At 37.8% G+C, this 23,695-nt stretch overlaps 1 protein-coding gene across 1 annotated transcript in view; it reads right to left on the reverse strand.

Moving 5' to 3' along the window:
- Positions 1–23,695, reverse strand: part of Cep112 (centrosomal protein 112) — a 468,121-nt gene that overhangs the window by 254,782 nt on the left and 189,644 nt on the right.

The following is a 23,695-nucleotide window of genomic DNA, read 5'->3' on the forward strand; positions in this document are numbered from 1 at the left end:
CACAAGAGGAACAGGGGAAGATATTTCGATGGATGTGATGCTAGGAGCACCAAGAAGTTGCTGGATTAAGAGAGCAGTGATCATTTCACAGTGAGAGAAAAAGAGAGAAGCAAAGTCTTCAAATCAGACACCTTACACACATACAATTATTTGCCAATTATAGCTCAAAACAAACAAAAAGATACAGTGAATATACACAGCAAGTTTTAAAGTCTGCTTTTAGTAACCATTAACTAATTTTGTAAACTTCTAACAGATCATTAGAAAAAATTTTTAGAACTATGGGGCAAAGTGAGCCATAGAATCAAAACCTTGTGAAGACATTAGCTAACTGGGAAGAGCTCATAGAACTTTCTGGGGAGCAGGAAGTTGAAAGACCTTTCTGGAAAGCTGAAGAGTCAGACTGTGACAGCTCCAGCTAACTGGTGGGAAGGGGCTTCAGTGGGGAGGCCTACATCTAATTACATAGCCTCACACAATAGATTGGGCTCTAAAACTATAAAAATCGTGAAAAACAGTTAGAGGTGAGAATACTAACATATCCCCAAAGGAGCCATCCCAACTGCTATACTTTTAACACAGAAAAACAAAAAACAAAATAAAACCAGAAGGCTCTTCCCTAAAACAAAATTTGAAAACAATCTGAGGAAGCCATGGGTTCTGATGTAGATTTCACAATCTCAATATAAGCCTTCCTCAATCTTGGACTCAAAAGGAAAGAATCTTTTATTGCATATTTTATTTATTCACATTTCAAATGTCATCCCCTTTTCCGATTCCCAACCCCCCAAGACCCCCTATCCCATGCCCCCTCCTCCTGCTTCTAGGAGGGTGTGCTTCCACCCTCCCACCCACTCCTGCCTCCCCGCCCTCCCATTCCCCTACACTGGGATATCAAGCCTTCACAGGACCAAGGGTCTCTTCTCCTGACAAGGCCATAAAAGGAAATAATCTTAACACAGCTAAGTCAACTCCAGAATTCTGAGTTCCCACTCAGGAAGGGGCCGTTTAGGACAAGGGTTTTCAACCTATGCATCCTAATCCCCCTGGGAATGAACAACCTTCCACAGGTGTCAACTAAAACCAGATAATTACATTACAATTCCTAACAGTAGTATAATTACAGTTACAAAGTATCAATAGAAATAATGTTATGGCCAGGGGTCATCACAACATGAAGGGCTGTATTAAAGTGTCGCAGCATTAGGAAAGTTGAGAACTACTGCTTTAGGAGGAAAAGAGAAGCTCTTTTTAAAACAACAAATAAGCTGTTTGGTATCTCATCTGTGAAAAACTGAGTAATAACCTTCTCCTCCTCCCAAGGATGTCAATTTGATGTTTTAATCCTCATAACCTGTAACTGTGATACTTCCATAGTCTAATTAAAAGGACAATAGGAAGTTAATTTAAAATCCTGAGAGGGAGGCTGGCTCTGGTAGCACACACCAAGCAGGCAGGCAGGCAGGCAGGCAGATTTCTGTGAGTTTGAGGCTAGATTGGTGTATATAGTTAATTCAGGCTAGCCAGGACCACACAGTGTGATCCTGTTTGAAAATAATCTGATAGATAACTAATATGGAGCTGGGGAGTTTTCTTGGACTCTACACCATGCTCTGTAACAGAGGCAGCCTAGGGTTCAATGAGAGTGAAGTGGGGTCCACAAAAGAAGCAGAAGGAAAGGAATGTGATGTGGAGCCACTCAGGAGATCCTGGTTCACTTCAGCGAGAATCAGGAAGAAATATACTCTCCCCTGAAAGAACCTGAAGGAGTCAAAGATACCAACAATTTCAGTCCTGAAAGACTAAGTTCAGGCTTCTCTTCTTCGGAATTATAAAACGAGTGTCTGTTGTTCTGTGATACAGGGCTTGTTTTAAATTGTTACAATACCAACAGGAAGTAAACATACCATTTGTCTTTTGTAAAAATAAATCAAAAGCATCAATTGTAGGCATATAAGAAAAGCAAACACAAATGTGAAAGATAAAGACAGATAATCTAACCTTGGGAGAAAAAAAAAAGAATTCAAGCAACAGAACTTAAAAATCATTCTAATTCACAAAATAGGAAAGATAACACAATTGATTACATCTATAAAATGAAAACAGATGTATTTATAGAAAAAATATGAGGCTGGGGAGAGGGCTCAGCAGATACATGCTTTCTGTGCAAGTAGGAAGGCTGGTGCTTGAGTCACAGCACCACATGAAAGGCAGTGTTGTTACACACACTGTACCTTGTAAGTCCCCCCATCAGAAAGGGGTGAGGACAGGAGATCCCTGGGACTTGCTTAGACCAACCCAGCTGAGAAAGTGAGCTCCAGACTCAGGGAGAGACCCCATTTCAAAACGGAAGCTTGAGAATAACCACGAAAGACACTTGGCTTCTAGCATACATGCATACACAGGGAAGCATACCCTTACACATATGTACACACATGCACAATACATGCAATACACAAAAGTATTCACAAGAAATATTGGAAAAATCCTCTTAAATTTTCAAAATATTATTCCTTCTGGATCCTAGTTTCAAAATTTTAGAGCTGTGTGCTTAATCTGGAGGGTCAGCAGAGGGGTCATGAAGAGGATGGGGAGAGAGGAAGAAAGTTGAGGGGAACAGAACACATGATATGAAAGGGAGAACTTGGAGGGGGTAAAGGCTTCAGTGGAGATGAAAGCTGGCTAGCTTTTAAAATGTTGAAAGGTGCTATGGAGAATGATAGAGGAGAGGAGGTGTTGGTGAGCTGGCTAAACCAAACTAGGAATGCCTGAAAAGTCTTATGGAGATCCACTACTTAGCAAGCTACTTTGTAAAGATGTGTATGTATACACACATACACACACATAAGTGTTAAGTGTATATATTATACAAATATATAAGTATATATAGTTATATATTTAAGTATATATATTTAAAAAGGAATATATATGTAAATATATACATATATTTAAATAGGGAGTCAGAATATATATATTTAAATTCTTATATATGTATATATATATTCCTTATTTAAATATATAGACTTAAAATATACTTATACATTATATATAAGGTATATATTCTACAAATATAACATAAGGTATACATGTATATTTAGTGTAGTAGATATATATTATATATGCTTTATATATATTTAAGCTTATATATTTAAATTGTTTCAGATGCTATACAGGAGAACAGTGCTCCTCAGATAGCATGACTCATTACCTAAAAATCTCAGTACCAGTGTGAGATTCTTCTCCACAAATTATTGGTCAAGGAGTTTCCCAGAGACCTCAAAACCATATTACCATTGCCCTTGGTGGCCCACAATAACTGAATGGCAATACCATATTGTTGAAGATACAACACACTTTCGTTGAAGGTCATAGAGAAAATCCAGCTACAATCCAGCCTGCTGAGCAGAGTGTCCACTGGTCCAACAGTGGATGACTTCTGTGGAATTAATCAACCACTTTCTGATGTGCTTAGAGCCTGCACCAACAGGAGGGAATACATCCCTGGTACTGTAAACCTTGTCAAGACCCCATTGCTGGGGAGATTGCTGGTTACAGAGGGAGCCAAACTGCTTTCTAAACATCTTTATACCCATGAATCAGTGTGGCACTCAGCCTTGGTCAGAGACGTGCCTTTTTGGTCATGACAGCAGTTAATGCAAAGAACCACAAGTGGTAAAAATGCTGAAAACTGGTAACTGTTGAGTGTTCAGCTCTAAATAGGCATTTCTGTCAACATCTCCAATGTTTACGGTACATACTAGAAAGGGGCCAGAAAGTAAGAGCTAGAGGCTGGGGAGTGGTGCTGTGAAGTGCTTCTCCACGGTCACAGACTCACTGCAGCTCTGGTTACCTGTATAAGACCTGTACGTGATCAAGCCAGGCAACATTCCTTGATGGACTGGGGAGGGCTTGTGAGGCTGAACCAGTAGCTAAGGAGATACTACATTTGATGGCTGGCTGCTCAGGGAGAATCAGTTTTCCTCTAATTTTTTAAGGAAATCTCTCTGCTATAGGATAAACAGCATTTACATGCACATGCAAGTAGCAGTTACCCACTAAAGCTTAGGCAACCTACCATAGCCACGTCCCAGAGGAAAAATGACCATGAGTATCAACAGGATATTAAAGTGTTGATTCTAGAATTTCCTTATCAATGCTCATGATGTAAAGAAGCCAGATGCTCAGGGAGAAAGTATTTATTGCTCGGCCTGATGACCAGAATTTAAGCCCCAGAACCCAAATGGGAGAGAATGAACTTCCACAAATTAACCACTGACCTCCCCAGACACACTGTTCATATACTGGAAACCAGATAACAGAGGCCTAAACAAGGTGCTGGCCTACAGCCTTTAAAGGCCCATATGCCAGTCTTTCACAGTGAGGAACACAGGTCTCAAATGTAGAGCCATGTGCTTAGCCTCTGGTCCTGACACTGCTGCCAGCAAGTTCAAGGTATCGCGGAGCACAGAGCTCCAAGTTGGCTCTGTGGGTTTCCTTCCCTTCTCTTGAAGCTTTGCCTGTTTTCAAGTGCTTTCTTTGGTTTCTGCATTTGATTCTTTGTGAGGTTCGTAGGCGGGGCTGAGTATTTATTCCTTGTCTATTTAGGGTTTGTTGTCTCTTTCAGGTCTGTGTCTTGGTCTCCTTTATCAAGTCCTTTAAATTCTCAGACACCTATCACAGCAATACCACACTTGCTTCCTCTTCTTTCTGGAGCCAATATTAGAGTAAATGCTGAGTCTTGTGTTCACCACGGCTCTTGCTTTTCCATGCCTTTCACTGCTTTCATGCTGTATTCAAGTTGGTTTCTCAAGATTAATTTTCTAGTTTACAATTCTATTTTAGTACATAAGTTTTGCTTTAATCTCCCCAAATGAAATTATTTCAATTTGTTTTTAATTTTTGGATTGAAATTTTTGGATAGCTTCTTGTTAAGGTAGCTTTTATTCCCCTGATGTAATTGTTACCTCCAAGGGTTACTGATTCTGTCTGCTAACCTAGGCCTAGTCCTGGAAGCTTCTAGCCTCCATACAATCTAATCTAGGTCTAGAATGCTTCCAGCCTCTGAGACTTACTACTGAGTAAGGACCCTTTCTAGTTGTTTCTGAGCTTTGGCTGGCTTGTTCACCCCTGCTGTTCTGGCTCAAACTCATTTTCAAGCTGACTGATCCTAGCTGCCTTCTCTGTCAACCTCTGACTGAATTGCTCAGCTTGGCCTTACTGACTTTGGCCATTTGTTCTAATCTTCTGGCTCCTCATTCTCTGGCTTGTCCTGTCTTTACCTGTGTCTAGCATGTTCTTTCTCTGCAACCTGTCTCTGTAGAACTGTCCCAGTTAAACCTCTACATTTGAGACTTTTTTCCTCACTGTGAATTAAACCACAGTGCAACCAAAAATGGCCCAACTGCTATTTGTAAAACTTCCATGTCTGTCTTAGAAAGTAACATTATCTATCTGAAGGGTGATTGTTGCTACTTTGTCTCATACCCAATTACACAGTAAAAGAAATCTCAACCCAATCAGTAACAATACAACCTGTAAGACTAGATTGGGCAGATCTCCCACTACACTACTCACCCTATTACCATCTATATTATCCCATACAACTTGCAGTTTCTCCAGGCCATGAACTTCTTTCTCTGCAGCCTCTCCATTGATCCCTCTAGCTCCTCCCCCTTCCTGGGGGTCTTCTCAAGCTATCAGCCCCTCCCCCTTCCTCCTGCCCAATCATTGGCTCAAGCCTTTATTTGAAAAGTTAAGGTGGGGAGAAGGTTCACAAGGCAACTCATCTGCACCCCCTCTGAGGAGTGGAATTAGCATCAAAATACAAGCCCAGGGCTATCCACAACAGGTGATGGTATTCTGGTTAATTTTTGGTCAGCTTGACAGAAACTAAAGTCACTTGGGAGGAGAGAACTTCAACTGAGAAAAAGTCTCTATCACTTTGGTCCACATTCAGTCTATGTGGCACTTTGATTGTTGATTGGTGTGGGAGGGCTCAGCCTACTGTGTGGAGAACCACCCCTGGGCAGGTTGTCCTGGGATACATAAAAAAGAGAGCTGTGCATAAGCTTGGACACGACCAAGTAAGCAGTATTCCTCCACAGTCCCTGCTTCAGTTATTACTTTCAGGTTCTTGACTTGAGCTTCTGTCTTGGCTTACCTCAATGATGACCTCGATTTTTTAAGATGTAATAAACCCTTCACATCCACAGGTTGCTTTTGGTGGTGTTTAACCACAGCAACCGGAAAGCAAACTAGGACAGATATCCACAGTGAATTCTAATCTAAGAAAAAGAAAGATACCACTAAGGAAAAGTATAAGCCTATGGAGCAGGTCTGTTAGGTATGCCAAGATGGGCCATTAAAAACCAACACAGATGAAGTCAAACAAGACCCTCATAACGCCTCCAGTCTCTGGTACAAAAATCTCTTCTTGTGACTAGTCCAATAGTCATAATATTATATTCGACAGAGGAAAGTGATGGTTCAAGAACCATTTCAGAACTGCCAGCTAATAATACTTACATATTGCTTTCTGGTTTTATTGGTGGTAGAGATCTAGCATGGGCTCTTATGCATGTGAATCACAGGTTCTACTATGAGATCCGGCCTTCACATTTTTTTCTAAAGATCTTATTTTATAGTCCTGGATGGCATGGAACTTGCTATGTAAAGCAAACTGTCCTTGAACTTACAGAGTTGTCTGCCTCCACCTACTGAGTATATGCATGTGCTTTCATTTTCTATAAGTAATCATGCTTTCACTGTGAGTGCAGTCAAGTGTTATCAACTTCCACACTGAAAGTGACCACATAGATAGCAGAGGAGGTTCCAGAAACAAAGAACAATTTTTCTATCCGCAACCTGGATAGAAACAAGAACCTTTAGTAATGTCCTAAAGTTACCAGAACAAGATATACAAGTTTAGGACTATTATTTAGCATAGCACTGTTAACAGCAGAAGTCGAAAATCTAATTATTTAATATTGGGAAAGATGGCTGGACAGTGGGGAGCTTCTGGCTCTTACCTGACTACTACCATTGAAAGGCGCCAATAAATGCCCAAAGAGATCAAATCAAGACTCAGAATATCAGCATACTTTGAAACAACAAAAACAAATTAAAGCTAAATTAAACAAACAGTAGCTAAACAAAGTCTCTTCTATAGACTGGGAGTAGATGGTGACCACAGGATCTCTTAGTTTTAAACTATTTGAGAGGGTAGTAATGCTAGGTTGGAGAGTGAACAGACACTCGGTTATTAAGAACACTTGCTGCTCATGCACAGGGCCTGGGTTCTGTTCCCAGCTCACAACTTTCTTAACTCCATTTCCAGCGCTCCAGTGACCTCTTCTGACCTCTAAGGGCACCAGAAACCCACACAAAGAACAGACATACATTTAGGCAAAACACTCTCATACATTTAAAATAAAAAAATGCAAAAAGAAGAGTAAGTCAATAATTTTTAAAAACAGAAAAATGAAATTGGATAAAAGGAAGCTGCCTTCTAGAGGCAGATATGGTGCTGAAAACTGTGTACAGGTCAACCCCACATGCACCGTTCGTCCTCCCTGGGCAGTGATCACAAGCTACTGCTGAAGACCTTGCTCAGGAGCTTGTGGGCTCTCTGACCGAAGCTAGGCTGTCTGCCTTCAGCCTCTGATTTTTGAGTCATTCACTACAAAAGGGCAACTAGTGACCTGTCACAAAGTGCTCTGAGGGCAGGGTGCACTTATACCTCTGTTCCTCGTGTGGAGCCATTATATATCAAGTGCTTGCAGCTGGTTAATTATCGTAACTTTTCTTATTCAAGTAATAAAATCTTGAGATTACTCAGACCACAATCACTGCTAACAAAAGAGCAGTATTTAGCAATTGCAAAATGAACACCATCTCAAACAAAATTAATGATTAAATTTTGTGAAAACAAAAATAGGAAGAGGAAAGCAAAAGCCCCGGCAAGCCAGAGTGATGGGACTTTATTATAGCTGATGGATTTTCCCTTTGTGTCATTTTTATAAGAATAGACATGGCCAACTTCAGAGGCAAGACAAAAAAGGGCTGTGTGTGTGTGTGGAGGGGGCAGTGCACACATGCAGTCATGCAAGCATGTGTGCATGTTTTCCCTTTGGCCATCAGACGTAGCTTCAAACAACCATCTTATTATTTTCCCCCATGAAAGTTAATTTATTGCCTGGAGAAGAGTTAAAGGAGCCCTTGAAGATGATCTCAGACTATGTTCTCTTTGCCAAATAACTATCCCTAATTATAACATCATACCCATTGGACATGGATAAAAAGAACAAGTGAGGTCCTGTGGTGCAGCTCTTTGCCATGACATAGTTGCCACATTTGTCCTTGCATAGCAACACTTCAATGCATGCGAGCATTATTACTACACACAGAGTTTAGTTTATATACCAGAACTATACCTAAAAATTCTCTAAGATAAAAACCACATCAATGTCCATGATCACAAGGATACCAGAAAATTAAAGACATTCTTCATAACAGACCCCATTTTAAAGATGAGAATATAAACTATTGAAAAAACTTAAAAGTCATATAGAGTGCCATTTTAACATCTAGGAATCATATCCCAATTACTTTCTTGAAGAGTCTTTGTGGCCTTCAGCATGGGGAACCTTTGTCCCTATTTCTTATTGGCATGACAAATTCTGCTGGGAGAAATTATATGGATGTACAATAATTTTGTACTTGTTGAAAACATTAAAGGAGGGAAAGTATACTGACTGTAAGATTCCATCAGAAGAACAGTGCCCACAGAGTAGCTACCTCTGCAAGGCAGAATTACCACCATGCCCACTGTTCCTTCTTAAAATGGTTTTAGCTTTCTTTTCTATGGCACAGAGACCTTCATTGTTTTTAAAACTATACTGCACACCTTATTTCATATTTGTGCTCCTTTGTCTTTTACCCATCATGATTAAGTAAATCTTAATCACTTTTGCATTCTATCCATTAATGACTAAACCTAACTAAAGATACCCTCAATACATTTTGGATAGATATTCTTTCATTTTATCTTACTACCAAAATGATAGCCAGCACTTTGAACTCATTGTTATTTGGTGATTTAGTTAATGTGTTCAGCATATTTTAGATATCAAAGGTTTATGAACTATAATATAATATAGAAAGAAGCAAAGTTCAGACCTAAACCAATTCCTTCAGAATGCTTGTTTTAGTTCATGGCTTTAGGCTCCTATTCACTGACTGTGAAGCAATATTTAGGCCAGGACCTCTGGGAAGTGTTCATGGTGCAAAACCATAAGCTCTAGTCCCTCCTCTGGAAGACAGACACATAACTAGTAACAGTAGAGCAGAGATGGGTTCACTTTGCCTTTGTCACTTAAAAATTTTTATAAAAGCTGGAGAGACAGCAATGGTGAGCACAACAACACTACAACCCAGCAAGAGCACACAACCAAAGCCCAGACCCAACTGTGGCTTCTTTAGGAGCACAGAAAATTGTTGCTGCTTGCTCTACACCCTCGTTCAACTGCTGCTAGGCCTGTACCAATGAGCAAAGGTGCTGTAGCTTTGCTGTCATTCTGACAATTGTGAATCTGCCTTTATTAAGAGAGTCATTTGTAGATGTTTGCTGTGGCCATAGTCCACACACAGAATTTGTTAGGTAAAGGTTGACAGAAGTAAGAAAATTTGCTTAGGTCCATTTTAAGTGTATTTGTGTAAGACAAAAGTCTTACCACACACAGAATTACAAACATCAAACACTGGCATCTGCTATGGTAGAGAAGAGTGCATAATGCTGGGAAACTAGCCACAGAGCCTGGTCATGAAGAAGAGAATGTATGGACCATGCTAAGAAATTTGGGGATTATTCTAAATACAAGCAAAGGGAGTATTCAAAAGAGTTCTCTAATCCAATTCATATCTGAAAGATCACTATATGATGACACTTCATACCTAAACAAAATGATCACAAAAGATCATTATGCTGCTGTTAAACAAATAAAAAATTAAGAAAATCAGAAGGTAAATGTGAAGGTTTAGACTAGGGCAATATATAAAAGTAAATGAACAGGAGATCTATGTGGGGTTCTGAACCTATAGCACTTACCAGTAGATTAAAAGAAAGGAAAAAAACCAACCAAACAAGAAAGACCCCAAGGTTATGTTGAGTTTGAGTATACCATCATTCTTCTCTGGACAGGACTGCAGACTGAAGATGTCTGTGCACAAGTTAAGGTGGCTGCAAAGGAGGCTCAGAAGTTGCCGAAGAGGGCTAACAGAATGGTAAAGACCAATAGACATTTGAAAAGAGAGATGGGCAATTGGAAGTTTTAGCATATAGCTGTTTCTTAAGATCAATGAAATGCTGGTGACCACTTCCTAGAAGCATGAGGACAGAAAAAGTGAAGGGCTTGGCTTCCAGCAATGAATGATAATGGACCTAGTGGCAAAAAAGAAAGATGGAAAAGAGGAAACAGCAGGAAAACTAGGGCTTGGCAGAAGACCCAGGTGTCCCTCAGTAGGATGGAGTTGGTGGTGGGCAGGGAAGACTGCCTAGGCACAGGAAGAATTGTGACACAAGGTGGCCTAGCTGCAGTCAGAGCAGTGACCTTTGGAGCTAAAGAAGCCTAAAGGCACCGCAGTGAGGAGTGCACCATGAGAACTCTAACTTCTGAGAGATCCAGTGAACACCATGGCTCTGCAGAGTGTGAGTTAAATAAAATGTATTCACTGGTAAGTCTACTCACAAGTGTTTTATTCCATGTTTTTTTTTTTTTTGAAGGAGAAAAGAAAAAGAATTGTAGAATCCGTGACATCCCACTGTCTACCAATACAAGTTTTTCTAAAGGGTTTATGTTTTGCTAATTTAACATTATACTCATTAATAATGTGTTCTAGCTTTTGGAACTGGGACAAAAGAGGGGTAAGATTTGGCTGCTAAAGATTACTAGTATCACAGTATATTCTTGTGGATCCACCACTGGAGGGATCAGATTTTAATAAGGTATACAAGATTAGGTTTTAGTTGTTACGCCCAGAGATTGAGTTACCATTGTTTCTGGAAAAAGAAATTTGTTCTAACTGTGGTTTATAGTTTAATTTATAGTTAAAAAATTGAAGTTCTGTTTTAAGAACATGAGAAATATTACAGAATTATTAGCTATGTATCATCAAACAGTACCAAATCTTCTAAGGAAATGGAAAGACACACAGTATTCTGGGAAATAGATTACAAATTACTAATAAAACACAGGTACATATTATCTTGAGAAAATTTGTTAATATATTATCATTTATCCTAAGTGACCACTAGAACATTAAAAGAATTAGTTTTAACTTGAAAGTGAACTCAAATCTACATTATACATTTATAATTTTCCTAAATTGCTTAGTCACTTAGCTGTATAGCTCAAGGTACTGTTTATTATTCAGAGTTATATAGACAAAGTTAGAATCTGCTGTCACAAATGGCTTCTTTTCCAGATCAATAATCAGATAAGGAAAGCTAGTTAATGCAAAATAAGTGTTTTAAATTTGTTTTCCATTTAAAAATAGTTTGAGTTCATCGATTTGACTTCATTAGCCTGAAATACACTTGCACACATTAACACTGCAAGAAGACTATGAAACAGCAGAGGGGCTTGGTCTCCAAATCTTTCTTGTCAAATAGTAAGAGATTCCAATCAGCTAAACACCTCGCTAATAGTCATGGGACTGCTGTTTTAATTAGCTGGTGATATTTCCGACCAAGATTCTCAGATGATGAAACTGTTTTTCCTTGTATTGAACCAGCGTGGCCCAGACTAGCCTGTCCCGCAGTGACATGTATATTGAATACAAATCAGACAGCACAGCTTTAAATCTGTGTAGCAGCTCTCATTTCCAATTCGAGAACTGTACCATAATCATAAGCTTCTGGTGGATGAAAGGGAATCAGCTCTCTGAATATTAGCTAATGCCACATTTGCAAGTCCTGAAGAGATCTGTGCTGTTAAAAAAATAGATCATTTCGCGGGAACCTATATATATGAATTGCTTTGTAGTGTTCAGCTGATAGAAGCGATGCCTGTGCTGGGATTAAACCCTTTTCATCATAAAACCTCATCTGGTTCGGAGTCCAAGTCCATCAAACCTTTTTCCTTTAAAGTCCCGCCTTTGATTCTACATCAATTTATTCAAACCGCAGCTGGGTGGCTGAAAACGAAAGGACAGCATCATTTAAACCAACCATGTTCCCAACTTGAAAGAAGGGCTATAATTAAAAAAATGGGCATAAAAGAATGGAAATGGGATAATATTTTTTAATGGTAGTTCAAAGGCCGACAGATGTCAAAGCCTTTGAAGATGTCAGTACACTGAGCAAGAAGTTGCCATAAAAGAGCTCGCCTAAGAGGTGAAGCGGCTTTGTAATGGCTGCAGAAACCCTTGCAGACACATCCTTGTGTTTTTAATTTGTCAGAGCTTCTGCAGTATTTTCAGATTAATGACACATGATGATAACTGCATAGCAGACATATTTTTATACTTGGTTAAATGAATAGTTTATTTCACATTCTTTTAGAACTAGATAAGAATAAGGACACTTTGTTAGGAAGACCCAAACTCTTCTGATTACCTCACATATTTATGCTAATTTTGTGGGACTGGCTCAAGGCAGAGCAGCTATTGCTGCCAGCTTTTGTTCTTTAATAGTCAGATTGCTTGTAACATTACAGTTCACATGTGGTAGTTAGGATGTGTTCCACTACAGCTTCCTTCTTCTCATGCACTCAGAACAATATGTGCCTGAATAATTAATTTGTGCACAAGTCATGTCAAAGCAAATTAATGTTTAAAAGCATTCCAGAGCTCAATCTAGACAACCACAGGCCACCATAGGGTTCTGAGGAGACAGAGGTGCAGAGGAGGAAACACTGCAGCCTCAACTACAATTTGACATCAATGCTTACTTTAAAAGAAAGGCATGTGGTGCTGACAGTAAATGCTGGTGAGCACACTGCTCACATCTAGGAGAGGAAGGGCTCGGGGCACTCATTCATCCAAAGAGTTCTCCCACGTCAATTTGATTAGATCTGTAAAACTGCCCTCACAATGTTTATGAAGGTTAACCACAAATCTCTAGTAGTAGCAGAACGATCTTCCACCATTCACTATCCCTGTAATTTATATCCACGTTGCAGTACAGGTGAGCGAGTTCACCAGAAAGGAGATGCAGTCAGATGGGTTTGGGTTCAAATCCTATCTTTACATATAAGAATAACTGTTTGGGTTTGCTTTCCCATCTGTGAGGACTGAGATCATAGCATCTCCTCCTAGAACATGTGGAACAGGGTTGAACATATATATGCTCAATTCCCACTCTCAAGCAAAATAATGTATAGGAAAAAAATTAGGCCATTTGTAATTGAAAATGGTTATAGTTTTATATATAACAAAATCATATTTTACTAAATATATTCATCTTTTAAAAGCAGATGCTGAAATTTCCCACTGCCTCATAAGCAGCAGTTTGTACATACTATCTATCATTGCTTCTCCTGGAATCTGACATGGCCACAGCTAGTCAAAGCCTACAGGATACAACTAGCTTTGACAGCTCAGCCCTACAACACCCACTGCAGCTGTTCTGCAGACAGGGTGCCAGGGTAGGGAATGGGGCATGGTAGAGGGAACAGCGTTGCCAAGCAGAATGTTTGACAAACAGAAAGTTGATGCAAACGACGTGTAGTTTAAGCAGTTAATCTAGCAGCCTCCCACATAGGGAAATTTTGAGGGCTGTTTTCCCAAGGAAGGGCCCATTTTCTCTTTGAGGTCTCTAGGTGCCTATAGTTTTGGTGTGAATGGCCTTAGTGACAAGGTCAAACAGACTGAGGCTTCCTTAAAACCTCCCCCTGCTTGTCTGCATCTTCCTAATTCTGGCCTCCCTGTCACAATCTCCAGATGCCCAACACTCTGCACAAACCTCTAGTTGACATGCTATTAGAAAAATAGCATGCTTCCTGCAAATCCCTCTGCTTTCTCCTCTTATTCTCTTTTCATACAATAATGTTTTCATTTTCTAGTATAATGGGTTTCAGCTTATGAGAAAATTTTAATTCAAAAAATTATAACATGGCCTCTAGAATAACTCTCTTTCAGTTTAATGTTCAGTTTTCACTTCATAAGAACTTGCCCAGTTTTGGAAGAAACTGTCATCTCTATCATCTGACTAGAGGAACAGACAAATAGCCAGGTAACAGCACTTACTTCATGTGTAATGCTTCTTCCACCTGGTAAATCGCCTGACAGGGGACCCTTCAGAGAAGGGCTTCCACCCAGTCCTTGCCAATGAGTCCTCCCTCTGTTCTTGGCTCCTCACACTCTGGCTTGTAGGGACACCCAAGAAAAGCTTGCTTTGTTTTCCTACTAGATTTGACTGTACTTCTGAGTAATGCTGCAGTCGAGCACGGTCATCTGGGGAGATGTAAAACCTTTCTTGCTACCAACTTGGGGAAAGCACCATGTGGACGGGAAACCTTGGTGCTCTCAAAGCAACAGTAGGACTAGAGAGGCTAGGTGAGGTGTCTGTGATGTTCTATACGTCACTAGCATGCCTACTCTCCATCCAAGCTTTCCTCAGTGACTAATAGCCAAGGTTCCTTCCTTTCTTCCTTCCTTCCTTCCTTCCTTCCTTCCTTCCTTCCCTACTTCCTTCATTCATCTAAGCTCCTTACAGGACTTCTTAATCTCTAAATCCATGTCCACTTGCAGAATTATGGAGGCAACATCCTCATCTGGTACAGCAGTCTACTATTGTATACCTAGTTTAGAGTTTCAAAAATAAATAGCCTAGTATGGTTAGGGCTGCTTTAAAATAAGTGTTCATTTTAAATCCTTCAGCAATCTAGGTGTCAAGTATGATTTTACAGTCTATTGATTATTTTGCTCTAGATTCTCCTCTCTCTCTTGACCATATTCTCTGTTTCTATTTTTTCTCACCTTCCCTTTAACATGGTATATCTGCCAATTCTCATCTGCCTCTACCACTCTGATATCCATTACTATCCATGCTTGTGACCTCAAGTTATTTCTAGTGGTGATGGAGAACTTTCTTTTGAACATTAGTCCTGTATGACCACATAACTCAGTGACATCAATACCTAGATGTCTAGTGACACATCAAACCACAGCTCTGGGTGTCTCTCCTCTCCCTACATGATCTACTGACTCCAAGCCACTGCCTTAGATAAGAATCTTATCATGTCTCACTAGCTTGGCTCCACTTAGTCATCCAGCCTTCAATCTCACTATCACATGAACCCTAAGGCCTGGCAGAGCAGGCAATTAGAAAATCTTAATGGGATAATTAAGCAAGTTGAAAGTAGCTGCCATAGGAAAATTCTATATTTATAATTTTGTATAATGTTTATATAAAACTTTATATATAAATAAATTGGAGTTATCTATCCTCTGAGGAATGATAACTCTATAACTTTTATTGGGATTCCATTTTTTCAATATTAATCCACACTAATGCGCTTTCAAAGAGGAATTAGAATAGGTAACGACTGAAATTTTTAAGAGATGTACTCTTCATATTTTTGAATTGAACAATTTAGCTTTCACAGTGCTGTGCAGGCTAGGAGAGAAAAGACATCAGTGGACTTACCCAGCACTGGACTCTTCAGACCGCAATACCAAAATGCCAGACAAGACATCTACTGGTATTATAATGGCACAGCTGCTGTGGGATAATTAGCCACTATCTGAGACCTGTTACACAGGAGGGCATTTCATGCTTGGTACTATAATCCTGGTCAAAGGCCCATGGCTGGGCTTTGCAAAATGGTCATATTGTCAAGATGCTTGACATACATATGTTTATAACTACAGACCCTGTGACTCTCACAACCTCAGTCAGAACAGTTTCTTTGTGCAGACACAACAATCAATGGAGTGATGAGTATCGAGAATAAGATCAAGACTGCTCAGCTGTAACAAGGCATTGGTGTTAGTCCCACCACCAAGGCTCAGGGAATATCATGGAAAAGGATGCGGAAAGACAGAACTGAAGCTGGAAATGAGTGTTATGTAACACTGTCTTTTGGACATATCTAATGCAATCCAGAACACACAACTGTGGTTACCTGCAAAAGACCTATATGAGATCAAGACAGTAAAATTCCCAGCATAGACAGAGAAGGAGCTCTTCAGCTGCCACCCTCTACTGAGGAAATTTTGGCAGTGTAGTGTTTCTGGGAGTGGGGAAATCATTTTGAGGGCATAACTACTTGTAGGTTTCCCAAATTCCAAGGGATGGCTCTAAACCCATACACATATAGGCAGTAATAATTAGATTTAGTGTATGTTTATGTATAGACACATATATAATATACATACACTTATAATATGCACAAATACCATATACACACATATACATATACATAAGCATAAACAGATACATATACATATACACATATAATGCAGTTGGAAGCAGATATGTTGAGGGTATATGGTAAAAGTTGGAGGGAAGAAATAAAGAGTATATATGACCACATTTCATTATATACATGAATGAAAAATTCTCAAAAAAATGCATCTGTAGTTCTGGTGATGATTTGGTTTTGCATGCCTCTAGAATGGTGTTCCATGTTTTACCCAAAGCTTGAAGCATCTGTGCAGGTGGACTGACTGCAATATGGAGCTTAGAACACTTCCCATTTGAAACCTGTATTTTTATCAAGTGCCAGCTTCAGTAGTAATCTCTGAGCAATTGAGGAGCAATAAGCTTCCCAGCCTCCCTCCCCTTGTTACTGCACACCCTAGCATGGCTATATTTGGAGCTAACAAATCATTTGCCCAATAAGAGCACATGATATTCACATTTTAAGTATTTGTTTTTTAAATAACATTAATGAACATATACATTTTAAATATAAAATTATACCATTGGGAATTCTAGAAAAATAAGATCATTAATAATTGCTAATGTAAGACATTGCGATAAACAAATTACCTACCTCATTTTAAACTTTTCAAAGATTTGTGGTTTTCCCATTGGAAAATTCCCTTGTTCTGGGATTGGGCCTGAACATGCTATTGTCTCCCTGCTGGGTGAAATCTCCTCCTCAAACAGGGGTCACTGTATTACCAGGAAGATGTGTTCACATGTCTAGAGACCACTGCTACACTACATCTGTCCCTACAAGCAATGAAAAACACTGAGATCCAGTCTCATAGTTCCTCAAATTTGATTCTCTAAAACACCACTACTTTATATTCAAATAATACATCAGGACGTGATTTCAAATCTAAGGGAAAAAATACAAGAGAACTGGAAAAATAATGCATGTCCAAACCCTGGAAGTCTGATTGTTACCACTTTATAATTCTGGTATTATTTCCCACCTGTTGAGTGCACAAATATCCAAAATTATTAGAAAGGTCTGAAAATCAGATAATTTTTAAAACAAGTAAACCTTAAAACCTGGACTTTGTTATTTATTTAAAATTCGAAGAAGTATTATTTTCAAATCTCAACTCATTAGCACTGATTTCAATACTTTTAGGACCAATAAAACCAATTTTAATTATTTAAAAAATTTCTACCTAAGATGGTATTTTTCAAATGCTTTCCACAGTGCCTTGCTTTCCTCTTCAAATCTAAGTTCTCCTTTATATCAATTTCTGTCATTTTTGTCATAAATGTCCGTTGTTAAATGTCACTCATGCCATGCAGTTAGGCATGACTCCAGTGAGCCTGGCACGGAGCCCACGTGACAGCTTACAAAGCTTCAGTTTGCCAGCTCTTTGAACATTTGATGATATCATCATTCTGCCAATCATTTCTTGCACTCTGGCTTCAACCTTTCTGTCATGAAAAATTACCTCAACTATACAAATGAAGACCTCAGGGATGTCCCCTTACAGAACTGATGGGGTCAGAAATCCAAAGATGGCTTTTCTAAGACATCAAGGAAGAAGATATTCACCCAACATCTCCTCAAAGATAATTCCTGCCAACACTCAGGGAATTCACTGAGACAGAGCTGAGAAGCAAGGACACTGGACTAGAAATCACTAGTGTCATTTTCCTATGTCAGTGTTGAGATGTAAAGACTACTACATCTTACTGCAAATGAAGCCAGCAGCCTTATCACATTCCTACTTTACAGCAACACTGAGGATAGCAGTCACCAAAAGAAACACAAGCTACAAGTGCTCAGGCAATGACAGCATGAGAAGCAAAGAACTGGGAGTCTCCCACTCTGAGCAATGCTTTATGAACAAGCTTGTACATTTTTGCCATGTCCAAACCTTTCCAGAAACCTAAAACTTTCTTAGATGGGGTCAATGGGAGGAGGGGCCCTCAGTCCTATGGAAACTTGATCCTAGGGCAGTGAGGTGGGAGTGGGTGAGTGTTGGAGCACACTCATAGAAACGGGGGCTACGGGATGGGATAGGGGGTTTGAGGAAGGGAAACCGGGAAGGGGGATAACACTTGAAAGGTAAATAAATAAAATAACCAATTAAAAAAAAGGCAGTGAGTTAAGAGTAAGAAGCCCTAGTTTGCTAGTTCTGTGCCCTTGGGCAAGAAGAATCCCACCTTCCTTATCTATGAATTGAAATGGCAGAAATTAGGTCATCTATAGCTGACCTAACCTGACTATATTATTATTGGACACTTAGGTCATCAGCAATGACTAAGACCTTTTTGTGTGGTGGAAGAACCTATGGTTCAATGACCTCTGGTTCCTTGGTAAACTGTTTTGGCACTGCAGAGGGACCCCATTCTAATCTGTATTTAAATTGTCACAGGCATCTAATTATCTCTTTTTCAAGGACATTTTAATATTTCCAAAGAAACCCATTAAGTATAATGAGAACAAAGAATATAATTTTAAAGCAGTCATTATTAGTTGATACAAGGTTGTTAATTCAAAAGGAATACTTTATACATTATTATTTAGAAAGTTTCTCTTTAAACGAATATTCTTTATCTAAAAGTGGACCACACAGCATAGCATGTGGTTTCCATGGTAACTAACCCATTTTCAAAATATGCAGAAAAATACAGTATAATTCTAGGAATGGATCATTATAAATTACCTTGTTTCAGCTTGTGTTTTTGTTTTTTAAACTTCCTTTTATATAATGAATATTAAGATGACTTATTTATAATGGTTTAGCTACCAGTTTATTTGTACTTCATAACATGAACAATTTTAGAATTATAATGGAAAAAGAAATCTGGAAATCTTTTTAAAAGGTTTGTCTTTATTTGACATGACATCCACTTATACTTTTGCCACATTAAATTCATATTAATAGATATACATTTTAATTTATAGAACACACAAATAACAAGTACATTATTAATATCACTGTAAAAGAAATCACTGTTGGATACAAATAAAATGAGATCTTCCCATCAGTGTATCTATGGCAAAATATAAGGATTTTTTTCACCACTTCCATTTGGAAAAAAATTTATGGTCCAGGATGATATTAGAAAAATAAAGAAATTTCCCCACTAGATTTTTTTTTTTAAAAAAATGCATTAGCTAGGAAAGCTCTACTTACACATTAAATGTATAGAGGAATATACCAGTTAGTAACAAATCCTAATTAAAGAAAGCAAGTCATTATAATGTGTGGTTTTAATAGTTATCTTTCCTAAAAGTTATGTTTCCTTTTGCAAAGAAAAGTGAACTGTAAAAAGTCTTTCCAATCAGCTGTCTACTGCCTGGAAAAAACTTTGTGCACTGCAGCAAAATCCTCTTAACACTTAAAACACGTAATTCTTCTCTACTCTCCCTCTAATACAAATAGCTGGGTATGTCAGGAACAACTGTCAGAGTGTGGTGTGTACACAGTGGATCAGCAGGCAGCCATTGCAGTGTGACTATCACTAGAGGGGTAGGGGTGGGGGTGAAGAGTAGGCAAGTGACACTTCCACAGCTCCCTCTCATAGTTTGGGTTTTCTAGGCAATAAGTCTGGTGTAACCCAAAAAAGCTGAAAACTTCCTCCTTTAGAATACAGGAAATGAATTAATAGATACTGGTGATAAAACACTACTTCAATCATTTTAGTACAGGTAAAAATCTTTTATTCCAGGCATAGACTACCATTTGACTTACTACATAATACTTTTACACAGTCAGGTCAGAGAAAAGAATGTAATAGAAGGTAGAAAGTATTTGGAAATTAGCTAAATTCTGAACTACTTACAGACCCTGCCAGGTTTAGATTGTTACTTCAAGATATTTTATTAGAATTCAGGCCCAGCAATAAAATAACATCATTAGAATTTGGTAGATTGGTTATTCAAAGTGCTCTTTCATATGACATATAATGACAAAATTTAGATCTCTCATAGTAGCTTTGTTTTCTGATTTGAAAACATGATATTCTCAATAAAATACAATGAAATGTGAGCTCATTTATATGGAGTATACTACTTATATTTTGTGTAAATGTTCAAAGATTCTAATGTTCTTGCACCTGATATTGGAAAATGCCTAATTTATAGAAAACACCATCAGTTTGATGCCAACATGTTTTATACTCAGTCCCATGTCATAAATTTATACCAAAATGAGAGGGAGAAAAGTGATGGCTTCTCTCATTGTGAATAGAATCATATCGTCATCATCTTTCCCTTTTCACTGTGGCTTCTAGCAAGCTCACAGGGGAATCTCACATTTAACCACAGAAGTTTTACAAGTGTAGATTTTCTAATGTGACTTAACATGATCTTTGGTTTAACAATTATTTTTGATCATAAAGTATACATTAGTTATAAAATATTGCTATTAGCAATTTTTGGAAATAGTATGTGTATTTTAAAAAGTCAAAGCCTGTCAATAAGTAGGCATACTAGTGTAAGGTCTAGATTACACATAGAATGCAATTTATTAGCCCTTTAAAAACCTTCAAATAGTTATAGCAGTGCTTAATTCACAGTAGTACATATATCCAAATTGTCAATGGAAATGTATAACTTGTGCTCATGTATGCAAATTAATAAAAATGTGATGCTGTTAAAATACAATTTTTTTAAATTTCTAAAAATAAATATCTTCCAAGGGAAGTTTTTAAAGTAGAGGTCTATAATTCTACATTGTATAATATGTCTATAATAGCTAGAACTTCTTAATGGGAATCAATAAAGCAAAATTAAGATGATTTACCTACTTACTACACAAAATTGTTTTATCATGATTAGAATCATGATTGGCCATTTAAGAAATCAATGACATTCAGTATGCCAATGCTTGCAAAATCCATAGTACACATAAAGTGCTATGTTTGATATGTTTTTAGACATTGCTGAGAGCCTTCTCCAGAGATGCTGTCCTGAGGAGGCTCACAGTGCTGGCCTATTCCCCTTACTGATCTGTCTATCCTGCAACAGGCCACATGGACCTTCTAAGGTGGGAACACCACCTCTGCGGAGGTCACAATGGCACCATAAAACTGTTTTTTGGTATGCATATAAACCTCCCATTGAGGCCAACCAGAGACAAGATTAAGAAATCTCTAAAAGGGCCATCATCCTAAATGGACAACCAACAACTACAAGTCAGTGAAACTTATAATTTATTTTTCTTTCAGGTCAACATTATGAACTCATTATGTGCTACTTACTATTAAAGCAAAGTACAATTGCATATAGAACTGCCATACTAAACAAAGCTTTGTAAGATGACATTTATAAATTTTCTTTATATTAAAATGTGATTCAGTCAATTAAATCATTCTCCAATTTCAGTAAGAGAATGTTAGTTAGTGAAAAATATTTAAAGACAACATGGTGTTCATTTCCACCAATCTGAACATTTTTTCAAACACATGATCTTAGACAAATCCTGACTGAACTAAACAGGGGTGACAAAATCTGATGTATATTTTAGCAAAACTAATGATCACAGAATAATATATTCTGTTGCTAAAAAGTATGAAAAATGGCACATACACATAGAACAATGAGCTAATAAGATGAGGGTGGTGACTGACATCCTTAGATGTATTACAAGTGATATTCTTATTACAGAAAAGGGGAACTACTAGGATACAATTTAATTTGTTATAATTAAAATCATATTCACCAAAAGGATGTTCCTAATTGGCAAGGATCACATAAAGAAGGACAACTAAGCAATAATCATTGTCTTTCAATATTATATGTAATACACTATATAATTGGAAGACACTGAAATGCTCTATTTTTTATATTATCTTCAATCTCAGGATCTGATGGAAGAGAGTGGCAAACAAAGCCATGTATCCAAAACAGACACTGCAGTGGTGTTCTGCCAGCTAAGGACTGCACAAAATGGCCTCCAATGCTAAACTGGATGAACCAAATGTTAGTTGAAAATCAAATCTCTCTGGAAATTAAAAAAATTAAACAATCTAATATTTAAAATATATGTGTTTTTCTACATCAAATACCATGGTGAGTTTTTTTATTTTATATTTTGAAAAACATCAAGACATTTTGTGTATTTTTAATTTGTGAATGGAATTCAGTAACTCCAAGGTATCATACATTAAATTTTTAGGCCACAATTATAAAAAGACATAATCTGAAACTTGAGCTTCCTGAAGGATACTGAGTTAGTATCCTCAGAGAAGCACCACAGACATGCATTTTTAATATTTTGGTAGACATGATGAGATTTTTTTAAATGTAGTTATTAATAAAAGTTCTTTAAAATTGAATTCTCCGAACACAACTAGGTAACAACGTGAACTAAATTATTTTCATTTTGCTTAAGACTCCGAGTTGCATTGCTTACTGGCAGTCCCATGACAGCAATCTCAATTAGTAAAACGCTTAAGAAAAAACACAAAATATGTGAGATCTCCTAAACCAAAGCATGTAAAACAGTCAGAGTCTTTACAGTTTATACTTTGATGAGCATAAACCCAGTTAACAGCCATATTGCACCTCTCCTGTGGTTGAATTACACATAATAGTTCTGAAATTTCCCTTTTGTTATGATCAGATGAACCGCGCCCTACATGGCAGATGCGGCAGATGCAAAATGAGAAAGATTTCCTATAAATTTGGCCTCCAGTGTGTCGGCTTTCTACAACAGCACCAAAATAGTCAGCACTTAAGCAAATGAATGGATTTTATTGTATCTATTATGCGATTTTCCTATGCAAACAGATTCTATACTGACCCAAACCTCATGTTCCTTATCATGGGAGGACAATGGTAAGATTATCATTATGTCTGAAGGAGAATATAAGTTTGAAATAGTCTTTAAAAAAATCAAATGACTGAAAAATCAAAAACAACAGCATATATTTTTTAAAGGTTCTAATGAGGTTAATAGCAAAAATATAATGAATGTTGTTAGAAACCACATGATTATTCTCACACCATGCGCATTATAATAATCACCTGTTAGTAAGCATATAACCATAAAGCAATCAAAATATACATTCCCTAAAATTGTATATTATTGATAGAAAAACTGATCAAATATACTCCTATTGTACCAATTACTCTCTAAAATAAGACAAACCAAGGTCAAATGAAAAATAACCAACTCCCACTCTTTGCCTTACCGCTAGCTGCTCTCCACTCAAAAAATTAACATCTCCTTTAATTAGAAATGTTTTGATGTTTAGGTAATTACAGAATTGCTTAATCACATACCAAACCAGAAGATTTATTTTGCTATTTGGAAATTCTATTAT

The sequence above is a fragment of the Apodemus sylvaticus genome, chromosome 10 (assembly GCF_947179515.1).
Source record: "Apodemus sylvaticus chromosome 10, mApoSyl1.1, whole genome shotgun sequence".
NCBI lineage: Eukaryota > Metazoa > Chordata > Mammalia > Rodentia > Muridae > Apodemus > Apodemus sylvaticus.